The sequence below is a fragment of the Lissotriton helveticus genome, chromosome 1_1, assembly GCF_964261635.1.
Source record: "Lissotriton helveticus chromosome 1_1, aLisHel1.1, whole genome shotgun sequence".
NCBI classification, from domain to species: Eukaryota; Metazoa; Chordata; class Amphibia; order Caudata; family Salamandridae; genus Lissotriton; species Lissotriton helveticus.
In genome coordinates, this window is record NC_136057.1 from 1,686,460,992 (window position 1) to 1,686,474,754 (window position 13,763).

At 48.0% G+C, this 13,763-nt stretch overlaps 1 long non-coding RNA gene across 1 annotated transcript in view; it reads right to left on the reverse strand.

Moving 5' to 3' along the window:
- Positions 1-6,617: 6,617 nt before the first annotated feature.
- LOC144773946 (uncharacterized) overlaps positions 6,618-13,763 on the reverse strand; it is a 125,390-nt gene continuing 118,244 nt past the window's right edge. Inside the window, exon 4 of the long non-coding RNA XR_013600079.1 lies at positions 6,618-7,922. This is a non-coding gene — a long non-coding RNA (uncharacterized LOC144773946). The remainder of the gene's footprint in view (positions 7,923-13,763) is intronic.

A 13,763-nucleotide genomic window follows, 5' to 3' on the forward strand; every position in this document is an offset into this window, starting at 1 on the left:
CTACTAATAATTCCTTCTAATCTAAGAAAATAGGAATTGTTTACGCGTAGAGGAATTGCACGAAATAAATATAGGTATTTTGGCAAGATTTTCATTTTAATTAAATTTATTCGGCCAATGATACTAAGTGGTAATTTATGCCATTTCTTAAATTGCATAGCAGTCTCTTTTAATAATATTTCATAATTTAGTGCTACAATTCCAAAGAGATTTTGACACCAAGCTACGTTGCGACACCGCAAATTCCTGGAGTGGGAACGGACAGCTGGTAATTCGTAACAATTTGAGTTTTAGTGGTGTTAAGTCTATAGCCAGAGACTGAGACATATATACCTGCTTCAATTATGATACCTTTCAAGGCTTGAGGCACATCCGAGGAGAACACTGCTACGTCATCCGCATATACAGTAATGTCAAGCTTATTTAAGCCATTGAAGAAAGGGTTGATTAGGGCCTGGCGTTGTAATGCAATTAAAAAAGGTTCCATACCTAAAGCAAAAAGCAGGGGTGATAAAGGACACCCCTGTCTTGTCCCCCTCTTAATTGGGAACATAGGAGAGCATTTTCCCATATAAGATACTTTGCCCGCAGGATTATCATAAAGTGATTGAATCCATCTCAGAAATTGGCCGCTAATACCAAATGCTTGTAAAGCTACCCATAAAAAGCCCCACCCCACTCGGTCAAATGCTTTTTCTGCATCTAGTAGAATCATACCGAGTGGGGCGGACTGAGTCCGTGCAGCATCAAAAGCAGAAATGGCCATATTAATATGCGCTGTAGTATCGCGTTTTGGAATAAATCCATGTTGCTGAAAAGATACAAGCTGAGACATAACTGGCGCGAGCCTAGTAGCCAATATTTTGGCGAAGATTTTAGCATCGCTGTTGATAAGCGAGATTGGTCTGTATGAACATCTCTCTTGAGGTATTTTACCCTTTTTTAAAAAGAAGATAATTTGAGTTAGATTCCAAGATCTAGGTGCCTGTTGCCCATTACCTATAGCACGAATCACATCCATTAATAAAGGTGTCAGGTCCTCGGCACAGCATTTATATAATTCCAAAGGAATAGAATCCTCCCCTACTGCTTTCCCTGTTGCTAGGGAGTTAATAGCGTCCCTAATTTCTATAGCTGTAATGTCTTCCCCTAGTTGTACAGATTGTTCCGGTTCTAAGGTTTTAACCATATTAAGCTCTATATAATTTTTAATGCAATCCTCCGAGGTTGTAGTCTCTGGTGTATATAGAGCTTGATAAAAGGAAGCAAATTGTAGCAATATTGATTTAGAGTCGTAAAATAATTGATTATTATCTCCTTTAATTTCTTTAACTATGTTCTGTGATCGATCTTCAGCAACTTTATAGGCCAAAAGTTTACCAATTTTATCACCGTTTTCATATTGATCAAGTTGATATTTTTTTATTTGTTAATACTCTTGGCCCTGAGAAAATCCTTTAATGCAATTTTAAGTTCAATTAGTTTAAAGTTAAGTATATCTAAATTCGATGCCCCATCAGACAGAGCTTCTGATAGCTGAAGCTCAATGTCACGAATTTCTCCAAGCCTTTTCTCATTTAGATTTCGATGTTCTTTATTTTATCGCCAGATATATTGTTGTGTGAATCCGCGTATACTAGCTTTACAAGCATCCCAAACTATCAATGGTTGACTGGATTGTATATTTATATCGATGAATTCTTTTATGTGTTCTTTAAGTTGATTCACAAACCCATAATCAGTAAACAAATATCTCGGAAATGAGAAAAGGCGAGGAGAAAACTCTTCAGCTGTGACCTCGAAAGTCAAAGAAATTGGATTGTGGTCTGAGGTTACCCTTGGATATATAGCCATTGAGCAGTTACTGAGGATAAAGTCTGAAACCCAGATCATATCTATACGTGAGCATAGCTTATGAGCGGCAGAATAATATGTGTAACCAGCTAGTTTGTGATTTAAGCATCTCCAAGCATCTTTCAGGAAATGAGTAGTCGCTAGATCCAGAATTGCAGCTCTAGTTTTCCTCATTCTCTGGAAGGAATTTTTCCTAGTTGTATCTAAGTTGTAATTCATAATACAATTAAAATCGCCCAATACAATGTATTCCCCTTCCCATCCAAGCAATTCTATATTAATCTGATCAAAAATAGTTGGTTCATCTTGATTTGACCAAATCTTGATCACCCATTGAGGCACAACAAGTTAAACTGTCCCAGATCCCCCTCCCGCACATGCCCACCCCTAGAAAATGTCACATAAACATAGGAAATAGAGTCACCCTGAGCTAACCATAAACATTCCCCCATACTTCTACCCCCCCAACTCGCACCCCCCTCCCTGCCTCCCTGCTAAGTGAGTCCCCAACCATCCAACTCTTAAACATGCAGAGTGCCTGTCGCCCCTTCAACCCCATGGCGGAGTGCTCACCCATTAGGTGGATCTCCCTGTCCACACCCCCCTCCCACTCCTCCCCCCCCCATGCTGCAGAGGTACGCCAGAGACCCTCAGTTCGCAGTAGCAAAACACACAGGAGACACAGTCCGAAGAGTCCGCTGCCCCCGGTCTTCCCATCCGACCACCACCTACATACAAGGACCTATGAGGCATGCTACCCTCCCCACAGCGTTCCCCAACAGTGCCCCAGGTTAACGTTACCACCGCAGTCACTTGTGGGATGTCTGCTCGAGCTGCTGGGGTTCTTGTGATGGACCGTTCCTGCTTTGAGCCCCCTGACCAGCGCGGCCCTGGGCAGAGCTTCTCGAGCCATCCTGGCAGCCCACAGTCCGCACCACTCCATCCAGTCACTCGCCTTGGACGGCGTGTCGAAGAAAAACGCCTTGTCGCTTTCCAGGATCTTGAGGCCAGCCGGGTACAGCATCATGTATTTTATTCCTTGATCCCTTAGGGCCCTCATGACCCCTTCAAACCATCTCCGCTCACGCTGCACATTTAGTGTAAAATCGGGAAAGAAACGAATTGTGATGTTGTCCAGGTGCAGGTCCTCGGACACCCTTGATGCCTACAGGATTGTGTCTCAATCCCTGTAGTTTAGGATGCGGGCGATAATGATGCGTGGCGGGGCTCCCGGCTTGGGTCTCCCCCTCAGTGCCCGATGAGCTCTCTCCACAGAGAAGAAGTTAGAGAGGCGCTTTGACTGAAGGTGGTTGAGTATGAAGTCCACTACGAACCAGTTTGTTGATGGGCCCTCCATGCCCTCCGGAACTCCCCCAATTCAGACATTATTTCAACGCGCCCGGCCTTCCTGATTTTCCAGGCGGGCGGCCATGTCTGCTTGGCCTTTAGTAAGTGAGGCTACTTGTTCCTCCAACCTCTTTGTCTTAGACTGCAAGTTACCAATGCCGCTTTCAGCCCCGCTACCTTACTGGACATCTTTCCAAAGTACGCGCACAATAGGTTGACCTCTTCAGTCACGGAATCGAGCTTGGGCTCCATGGTGCCTCGCATCTCTTTAATGGTGCCGCGCATATCAATGATGGCTGACATAATGTCTTTAAGTGATGGGTCGAGTCCACTGACTGTCGTCTCGCTTCTCTGGCTCCCCACTGGCTGATTGTCATCCCATCCCATGTTGACGGCGTATTTGTCGATGTAGTTAGTCTGGCCCTGCGTCTGCGCCCTGTTGCGGCCCATAGCCTCGTGACCACCACCACAGTCGATGCAGTCCGCCGCTGGGCACCTCCCGGGCTATCCCTATGCGCTCCGTTCAATGCCTCTCGCCCCCTGCGACTGAGTCTATGCCCTACTGGGCGTGATGGCACCCTGCCGCTTAGACAGTCCCTCCACAACAGGGTACAGTCTGTATCTGGCGCCGGACAACTCTTCCCGGGCCTGTGAATCCCACGTGGGGCCAGAGACGTGCCAGGCACCAGTGTACCGGGGGGAATGCTGCCTCAATCCAGAAAGTCCAAGCTGCCAGACCGCTGGCCCACAGGCGCCGCGGCGCTTCATGTTGTGTGGGGGCCGCTCTCACTATTATGCCACCAGTTAGAGCAGAGCCACAGGCCCCAATCACTGTGGACACCGGGCTCCAGTGCCCACGAATACTCAGGCCTCCATCATGTCGCGCCCGCTGCTGCCTCACCCACCACCAAAGTCTCAACTCCGGCCTTGTCCCTATAGTGCCTCCTCAACTCTACGAGATCCCCGATGCCGCCACGCAACCAATGTCACACCGCGGTGGGACTTCCAAATACTCTCCAACAGCCTGGGTGCCGCTTATGCTCCTGAAGCGCTCGCAATCCACACGCACCCAGGCCCAGTAGACTTCGTCCCGCCTGGGCCTTGCTGTCAATCTACCTGTGACTGCTGGACTGCAGCCCGCCACTCGCGCCCCCAGGCGACGCCTAGTGCCGCTGCTTTACACACCGAGCGGGCCCGGCCGCGGCAGTCCAGATGTCAGGCCTACAATGTCTACCACCTCTGGGGGGTCGGCCGGTCCCTCCGCCTCCACCATCGTGCCGCGGGCCCGCAGCGTCCCGGACGAGGAACCACCACACCACAGGACACATGTCACCACGGATCCAATCCTCCAGGGACCCAAAGCGCATCACAGCCGTCGCCCGCAGCCTCTCCACACGCCGCACCGCAAGCCCCAGATGACAACGGCTGTGCTAGGCTGTGACAGGCGCCATTTTCAGACTGCACGGTGCGGGTCCAGGCCTCAGAGCAACCACAGGATTAGACTCCATAGCGGAGCTGGCAGGGAAGGCAGCCCACCGCTTCTCTGCAGCGTCAGAAAACCGAAGATTCCCTTCAAACGGGCGGATTATGCCGGATGGTAGGCGAAGTTTATGTCCCTGCTACAGCAGCTCGCCTAGTGTGCGGCCATCTTCTTTGGCTGCAGGCCACGCCCCCCAATAGGAGACATGTTTTGTCACGGTCTGTGTTTTTATTCACAGTAAGTTGCTCTACTGACAGGATCTAACTTTCTGTGGTTGTTCAGTGGCACATATTCTAAGTATCTCTGTATTTCTCTAGTCTTTTAGGAGGACTTGACAGACTGCACTTGTGTGGTCAGTAAGAGGCACCTTTTGTCATGATGTATGATTCTGTGGTCTGTGATCATTTCTGTGCTGTGTGTTTCTCTGGTCTGTATGTGGTACCCTTTCTTCTGGTCTGTATGTTTCTCTGATCATCTTTCTTCATTGTTGTCTTCCTGTGGCCAGTAACTGTCCCGTTTTCTGTCTTCAATGTAATCAATAGTTGCACCTGTTGTCTAGGTATTTCTTTATGAGGCCAATAAGTGACACTTGTTCTTGCAATATCTGTATTTATCTGGTCACTAAACAGCACCTCTTTTGTCATTTTTCTGATCAGTATGTTTCCACGATCAGTAAAATGGGCCTCTTGTCATGGTCTGCTTTTCTGTGGTAAGTTGGCGGTCTGTTTATGCAGTCTGTATAAGCAGAACCTGTTCTTGCTGCCTATTATTGTGGTTTGTAAGAGACACCATTTGCGTGATCTTTCTGTTGTCATGATCATTCTGCTGTCATTTAGTAGGACATGCTCTCTGTGTTTCTCTAATGGTTGGCCATTATAGTTTTTGTTTATCAAATGACACACAGTGTGACTTTATATCATTTTTGGGCCTGATGAATGCCCTGGAACCCTGTTTTTCGGACCACAGCGGGCAGAAACATGTTGAAAGTGGTATATATTTTTTCCTGGCCCCAGGCTTCTTTTTAACCCTAGCCTCAATTGGCCACGGAATACAATTTATTAGGCACCCTGGAGGTAGGTTTAATTACCACTGTATATTCTCTTTTTTTGCACTCTGTCTCTTGCTCACTCTAAAACCATCACTCATCACAAACACCTCAGCTCCTCCCCACCTGGGGAGTCGTAGCCCACATCATGGACCTTGCAGTCCTAGTGTGAGGGAACCTCTTCATAGAGCATGTCACCCTCGGGTGAGAGAGCGTTCTTGTCAAGATTAAAAGAGATTAGTACGTTCCTGGTTGGGCCTATCCCGGTAGATCCACGATGTGAATATTAATTGACTTTATGTTTATTCCATCTCTAAAATGACATATGACGCATAAGATAATGAAGTGTCTTCTGTGTCCATTGCAGGAGTGTCTGAAGGTTCAATGATCTACATGGTGTTTTTTCCTGTTGTCCCTCTTTTTTCAAGCCTGCTGCATCTAAGTGATTGCTGTATTGCTTTCGCAGTTCCAGGGCATAGTGAGGAATCTTTAAAGAAATTATACATTGTTGAAAGTAATCGTCTCAGTCCTACATTTTCTCTATTAAGCTTGGCAGGCCTAAGTCTGTGTTTTCTATAGAACAATCCTAATATACCCTCAGGAAGCCTGGGAAAAGGGTCCAGGTATAAACTGAACCCCAAGGAGAATCATTTGCATTCCAAACTATTCATTTGTTGGTTGCTGGTATTTCAGTCAATGATCAGAATTCAAAATGCAAACAATGGAACAAGCAAGAAAGGTCTAGACTCCCAGAACAAGTCAATGCTAATAAGTATATTTAATCTGAGACAAACTTAAATGCAGAAAAATTACAATTGATAACAAGTAGTCATGTTGTAGAATCTAAAAGACAAATGTTCCAAACGATAAATACTTGTGAATGGTTGGCCAATGGATTATATATATTGAGTATGTCCAATGACTGTTTATATAGTTGTACCGGGGATTACATCGCCCAGTCCACTTGCAGTAAGGGTATTCATTAGGTAGTCTTATGATCTTAAATTATTATTGCTAATTCCTTACGCTGCTTGATGTCAGACGCTCTATGAGCATTAATGTTTTAGTATAGCCAACCTAACATGCTGAATTAATGAAAAGGTTTCTGGATTCGACACAGCTGTCAAATAGTTTATCCCTTAACCATAGTGCAAATGTAATATTTAGAAACTCAAACTCAGTTCCAGTAGACCTTTGAGTTAACAACAAGGAAGTGAGGAACAAGGCAACTGGAGTTCCTATAGACATTGCGTATAGTATACCACATAGTATTGCATATAAAAAGCAGTATTTTTTGGAGCTGAGGTTACTAGCAGTCGAAAAAAAGTTTCTTGGGTTTCAAATAAAGTTGTTCAACTTATTGGGCCAGAGAAGGACTTAGTTGAAAGTATCCCAGGATCAGCAGTGATGTGTGGAAGGAGTATGTGGTGGAAGGAGTAGTATGGAATGAGTATGGCAACAATGAAAAATGTTCTGTTCTCATGAACATCACTTTCGGAGTAGAGTTGAATATATGTACGGCTAGTGTTAAAGATATCAGGCATTAGAATTGTTAGTGAATCCTTCCTGTGGTGCATATCTGGCTAGCTAGTGAAATATGTTGATAAATTATGTGCAGTATGCTATGCAGTTCTTTGAATTTTTTTAGGGTGTTTTAGTTCGATGGCTAGTTACTTTTGATTTAATTTCTAATTCCTACATTGATAAATTGTCCCAATATTGTTTTGAGATTTCTTTTTATAGTAATTAAACGGTCATACTGTTCTTTACACAGCTTACGATGTTTTTTTTACCATGATCTTGTTTACATTAATATTTCATCGACACATTTTCTTGCACCTCCAAATCGGGGACTGTCAATATGGGAGCACCACCTGTTAACATTTGGAATAAAGAAAAATTAGCTCCATTGCTCCAAGTAAGATGGTCCGCATAGCACATTGTCATCCACAATGGGGCTGTTGCCTGCCTGGACCACCAGCTCCACCAGGAGAGAAGCCCAAGGGTTCGTGAGTTGTGAAAGTTGGCCCCTCTCGATCGGACTATCCCAGTTGTTTCCAAACGTTTGTGTGCTGGGGAGACAGTTGTTACCGGGCTGCGAGATTCTGATTCCTTGCTTCTCATTTAAATTGAATAAATACAGTTTGCTCCAGTGGTTCTTTAGTCTTCTGTGTGCCAACATGGTCACTCTGGCAGCTGGAATAGAATATTTCAGAAAAGCAAAGTGTTAGGGTGTTGATGAAAAGTAGTCACCACCTCCCACCCCCCCCCCCCACATGCCACCCAGCTTTAAGTACATTTGACTTTGGAGTAAGACACAGGGGTTGTCCTTGGAGATGGCTATATAGGAATAGAGGCTCGCAGGGACACTTGGTGGAGACCCAGGCACATATATAGGCATGGGTACAGTGAGACACAGTCACACAGAGACAGTGACTTCATGCAATACATGGACTTTGACATATGAAGAGGCGTAAACTCATACGGAGACCCAGATACATGGGAACGAAGATGAAGTCATAGGAATCGGGAGATAACGCATAGACAGACATGGATGTATGAGGTGACACAAGTAGGTGAAGAGACAATGGCACACACTATCTTGCTTCGTGTCTTCAGAACACCATGCTTCGAGCTACGGTAGTATTTGAAAAGAACAATGGTCTGGGTGAGGCCAAACAGGTCCTCGTGTAGCAGAGCTACTGTCGATTAAAGTATAGTTTTCATCTAGGTTAGAGGTTGAACAAGATAACCAGTAACATTGGGAACACAATAAATGAGGGGACACAAGGTAGTAAGGGTGACATCACATTTATTAGCATCATAAACTGAGAGTCATCCAGAGTTTAAGGAGCTAGTCCTGGTTCTCACACAAAAAGTGAAGGTGCGTGAAGTGATAGGTGATGGTGACTTTTGAAAATTACATCGCATTGACAACACATTATAAAACTCCATGAGTATTTCAGTTGTTATAATGGAGTTTTTGGTTGTGGGAAGTCAACGGCGTTTAGATCTCCTTAGTTGGAGATCATCATCAGGACAAGAGAGTGTGAGCCGATGGGATCTAGACAAAAAGACAAACCATTGGTCCCGGAGGTATGACTGTGTACATTTAAACAACAGTTAAGGAGAATACCTTAACAATGGGACCTTCTGAACAATTGCAGAAGGTGACATAATAATGGGAATAGGTGTAATTGAACAGCTTAAGAAAAGGTGAATTAGGAGTAAATTGTTAGAAGCTGGAGGACAAGTCTCAATCCAGCTTAGGTATATATATTAACTGGGGGGGGGCGGGGCGGCGAGCGTGTACTTACATCGTCGTGTAGGAGACCAGCGTAGGCGATGTACGCGCTCGAGGACACAATGCCCGCAGAGTAGCCCGAGTGTAAGAGATTAAGCTGGGAAAAAGGAGAGGGTGATAAGGGCAGTGGTCAAACAATGGCCTGGCCGGGTGAAACTATGCGGTGGCGGGGGAGAGCTTACTTGAAGATAAGTACAATGTGCAAGTAGTCTGTCTACGCGGCAGGGCATTTGACAACCTTATTAGTAGTAGTTTGTCTTTGTTTCTGTGCAACCAAATTGGACCAATGCACCTGGTACCAATGATTTGTCACTGAAAGCTCAGGATTTTAAATATAGCGTCCTAATGACATGGAGCAGGGTGACAACTCGAGCGACCTACAGTGGCGTTACAAGACTTGTGGGGGTCCCCTGCAAAGTACATGGAGGCCCTCCCGCCCACCACCTACCTCTTTGGTCCCAAATCCAGTGTACTGCTCTGAGGCGCCCCTGGAGCTCGGGCCCCCCCTGTACGGCGGGGTTTTGGGGGCTAATGTTACTACTCTGGCGACCCACAATGTAAGTCTATACAAACTGTGTTCAGGTCAATGGGCTTACCTGCTTGTGGTCTACAGTGTGTTCAGGTCAGGACAACATCTGCATAATCGAGTCTCGGGTGTTCGGGTACATGGAGATATATGTTATAGTCAAGAGGAATACCTGCTTTTTAGGTCTCGCGCCTAGCGTTGCAGTGCGCAGCATTGCTCGTGCAGTGCGAGAGCTCTTGTAAAGGGGTTTTGCTCTCGCTGGCTGCCATTGGGCTTCTTGTGTTTTTTATTAATAAAAAACGGCATGCGATTGGGCAAAGGCGGGTGCATGTCCCACCTTTGCTCCACCCATTCCCACTGTTGGCCAGCACGCGCAGCAGCGCGCGTTCGCCTCGCTGCCGCGCTCCCTCCACCCGCTCCTCTGTGGTGCGCGTGCACCACTGGATCCCCCACTGCTCCTTATATTATTATCCATCAGCCGGTATTGCCTCAGCCTGCTCTTACTTTATATACACAGCGCAGCGCCCCGGCCCCTCCTGCTCCTCCCCCGCAGGGCATGAAGTTTCTCAGTAACTTTGAACGTGAAATCATCACGGCCTGACAGGGAAACCACAGTACACAGAGTCTGGGAGCTCGGAGTCTCCTAGTGACACAGCGTGTGCAGCCAAAAACAGAGGCTGACAAAAGGCTAGAAAATACCGGGGAATGGGCGGGGGATTCGAGGGGAGCCCTGCTGGAGCAAGGGTGGGTCCTGTACGTCAGAACTGAGGTGGGTTCCCATGTCTGGACCGTCTGTGGGTCCAGTGGGTGCTGCGAGGCAGGATTGATGTACACTGACAGAGCAGTGTGTGTGCCCAACTTGTGGAGACTTTGGGGTGCTGTATGTTAGCAGGGCTGCGCTGTGGGTCAGTAGTGGTACTGAGGTAGGCTGACAGAGCTGTGTCTGAGCCCGTACTTGGATCGACATGGCAGCTGCGAGGCAGGATGAGGTGCATTATGAGAGCCGTAATTTGGGCCCAAGCGCTGGGTGTGGCTAAGGTAAGAAATAAGGTGTGTTAGCAGAGATGTGACTTATCAGAGGCATAGGCTCCATTTGTGCAGCAGGTGCAGTCTCACCGGCCCAGAGGCCGGAGGGCCCTCTCAACTCTGATTATTGCTGTATGTTATGATTCAAACAGTGGCCAGATAGGTATTTCCTTCCTCGCAGTAGGGCCCATGATACACCGGCCATGCTACAGGGAGTTAGCGCTGGAAAAAAGAAGCCCCGAAGATCAGGGTAGAGGTGCAATGACAGAGCTCTGTGTTAATCAAGACATTGAAACAGCAGATAGCGCTGAAGGGCAGGCATGACGCACTTTGCCTGTGCGTTGGTACGGGTATTATTATAATTGTATGAGGTTCTGGATGTCAAAGTTGACGTAAACTGACAGTGGGGCATGTTTGTGTGCGTGCACGCTCACTTCGGACAGACTGTAAGGTAGGGACGCTTACTCCCTCCATAATGCATAGCCACAGGCTCTGAGGTACTCTCTGTGCGGACTGTGCCTTTGGTAGTTGTAAGCATGCTGTGAGGTGCGTACAGCGCCTCCGCCACCACAGAGCAGACTGTAAACACAGCCCGTGACGTAGTGGCTATCGCTCTGACACATCAATGCACACTTCAGATATGGGGCAGATGATGAGGTATTTATTGGGCCTCTGCCCCCTCCCTGATCACCTCCGCCAGGGCCTGTAAGGCGCTTTGCTCCGCAGTCACCACCATGCTGGCTGCAGACATGGGATGGGTGTTGCTGTGAGTGTAAACAGACTTTTTTTTATTTTGTTGATTCCAGACAAAGAATGTTCCCATTCCTGTCGCAGAAGAGTCACAGACTCTCACAGACACTCTCTCGCAACCTCTCGCAGACACTCTCTCAGACTCTCGCAGACACTCTCTCGCAGACACTCTCTCACAGACACTCTCTCACAGGCACTCTCACAGACACTCTCTCAGACACTCTCTCAGACTCTGAGACACTCCCTCACAGACTCACAGATACTCTCTCACAGACACTCTCTCACAGACTCTCACAGACACTCACAGACACTCTCTCACAGACACTCTCACAGACACTCACTCCCATACACTCTCTCACAGACACTCTCTCACATACTCCCTCTCACAGACTCCCTCTCACACTCTCTCCCACTGACTGACTCACTCTCACTGACTGGCTCACTCTCTCTCACTGACTGGCTCACTCTCTCTCACTGACTGGCTCACTCTCTCTCACTGACTCAGCAACACCACAGCATCACTCAGCAACACCACAGCATCATTCAGCAATACCACAGCATCACTCAGCAACACAGCACACTCACGGCCAACACAGCATCACTCACGGCCAACACAGCATCACTCAAGGCCAACACAGCATCCCTCACGGCCAACACAGCATCACCCAGCGCCACCACAGTATCACTCAACATTGCCTTTGCAATAGTACACCACCACACCATCATCACTCAGCAAGAACTCAGCATCGTCTCAGCACCAGTCACCACCACCACCACCACTACCACCTCAACATCACTCAACACCACCTCAGCCTGCTCTCACAATCTGCCATCTGTTGATTCTCCGCTAGCGTATGGCCACTGCTAGTGTTATAATACAGGTACTAGTTCACAACCTTCACCCTCCAATTGTTTATACCCCCTCAAAAAAAAACTTTAACAAGCATTGCAAGAACAAAAGAAAAATGAGGAAATTTTTTATTGTACATACATTTTTTAATATGGTCGTTCTGTTGGACATAATGCCTTCTTGGTCAATCAATCAATCAATCAATCAGGCCATTTATAGAGCGCACTACTCACCCGTAGGGTCTCAAGGCGCTGGGATGGGGGGGGGTGCCGTTACTGCTCGAACAGCCAGGTCTTGAGCTTCTTCCTGAAGGAGAGGTGGTCTTGGGTCAGGCGCAGGTCGGTCGGGAGTGAGTTCCAGGTCTTGGCGGCCAGGTAGGAGAAGGACCTTCCTCCTGTTGTCGCTCTTCGGATGCGGGGGACGGCGGCGAGGGCGTGGCTGGTTGATCTGAGGAGGCGCTTGGGAGTGTAGAAGTTGATCCGGTTGTTGAGGTAGCTCGGGCCTTGGTCGTGTAGGGCTTTGTGCGCGTGGGTGAGGAGACGGAAGGTGATTCTCTTGTTGACCGGGAGCCAATGCAGATCTCTCAGGTGTCCGGAGATGTGGCTGCGTCGGGGGATGTCGAGGATGAGTCTGGCCGAGGCGTTCTGGATCCGCTGGAGTCTCTTCTGGGGCTTGGCGGTGGTTCCGGCGTAGAGGGCGTTGCCGTAGTCCAGTCGGCTGGTGACGAGGGCCTGGGTGACCGTCTTCCTCGTCTCGGAGGGGATCCACCGGAAGATCTTACGTAGCATGCGTAGGATGTTGAAGCATGACGAGGAAACGGCGTTGACTTGTCTGGTCATGGAGAGGGAGGAGTCCAGGATGAATCCCAGGTTGCGTGCGTGGTCCGTCGGTTTGGGTGCGGTGCCCAGGGCGGGGGGCCACCAGGAGTCGTCCCAGGCGGAGGGCGAGGAGCCCAGGATGAGGACCTCCGTCTTGTCTGAGTTCAGTTTCAGGCGGCTGGTCGTCATCCATTCGGCTACATCTCTCATCCCTTCGTGCAGGTTGGCTCTGGCGGCGGCGGGGTCATTGGTCAGGGAGAGGATCAGCTGGGTGTCGTCGGCGTAGGAGATTATGTTGAGGTTGTGTTGGCGTGCGATGGCCGCGAGGGGGCTCATGTATGGTAACGAAAATGCTTCTGGCACTTTTTTATGACAACTTTTTGGCATGCTGCACAGCAGCCACACTTCTCCACAGCACAGCTTAAACACATTGGCAAAGTCAATAGCTCTGTCTAAACACCTATAAGGCCCCAAGGGCGAGACCTATTGGCTACGCCAATGCTTGTTAGAATCTACAGTGTTTTCAGATCAAATGAATACCTGGAGTTGGAGTCTGGTGAGTTCCAGTCTGGTTAGATTTGTATTTAGGTCAGAGATAACACCTGCTTGTTGGCATATACATGCTGTTACTGGCATGTGCATGTCGGCATACATACTCAAATCTCGCCATGAAGCAATGAAGTGCTGCTAAGTGGAGGGAGTGATACAGCCGAGTGGAGGGCATGAAAGGAGTGGAGAGGTATGGCTGGTGGGAAGGGAAAAG